The sequence below is a fragment of the Chrysochloris asiatica genome, unplaced genomic scaffold, assembly GCF_000296735.1.
Source record: "Chrysochloris asiatica unplaced genomic scaffold, ChrAsi1.0 scaffold00176, whole genome shotgun sequence".
Classification (NCBI taxonomy): Eukaryota; Metazoa; Chordata; class Mammalia; order Afrosoricida; family Chrysochloridae; genus Chrysochloris; species Chrysochloris asiatica.
Genome location: NW_006408694.1, coordinates 4,526,532 through 4,527,542, shown reverse-complemented (window position 1 = coordinate 4,527,542; position 1,011 = coordinate 4,526,532).

Below are 1,011 nucleotides of genomic sequence, written 5' to 3'. Positions count from 1 at the left end.
TCTTATTTGATTGTTCCTGTAGTGCTTTCTTGACATCTTCTTTATTTTTCTCAACCCCTCTGTGGAGCATTTTAATGCACAATATTATTCTCCTGAATTTCTTCTCAGGCAGTTCCAAAGCCTGCCCTCCTTCCAATGGGAAGTGTAGGTCTTCCTCGAGCTCATTTTTCTCAGTTACTCTATCTTGTTTCTGGATATGTGCCAATATCATCAGGTTGTTTTTGGGCATTTTCAATAATTAGATGAATGTATGTTGATTTTATTATGCTTTCTGATTGTCTAGAGGTAGATGTGATCAGGAAATGGGCTTCTCTTTTCACTTTTATTATTACTCAACTCAGAGTAACTGTAGCTGTAGCAGGTGTTGGCTGTCTATCTGGTGTATGTTGTTGCTGTTGTTATGTGCTGTGGAGTCAGTTCTGACTAATTCATCCAGTATTCTGTGTTATTGCCGGTGGAGGTCTGCAAAGCACTTCTCCATAATCTGCCATTAAGCCCGCCTCCAGTATCATTGGTTCTTGATCATATCCTACCTCTTTAAATGGTTGATCATAGACCATTTCTTTTTGGTACAGTGACTCTGTATATTCCTTTCATCTTCTTTTGATGCTTTCTGCATCATCCAATATTTTGCCCATAGAATCCTTCAATATGGCAAGTCAAGGCTTGAATTTTTTCTTCAGTTCCCTTAGCTTGAGAAATGCTGAATGTGTTCTTCCCTTTTGGTTTTCTAACTCCAGGTCTTTGCACATTTTGTTATAATATTTGGCTTTGTCTTATCAAGCTGACATTGAAGTTTTCTGCTCAGCTTTTGTACCTCCTCACTACTTCCATTTGCATTAGTATCTCTACATTGGAGAACAAATTTCAGAGTCTCTTCTGACATCCATATTGGTCTTTTCTTTCTTCTTAATGACCTTTTGCTGTCTTCCTGTACAATGTTCTTGATGTCATTCCACAACTCTTCTGGTCTTCAGTCTTTAGTGTCTAATGAATCAAATCTGTTCTTTA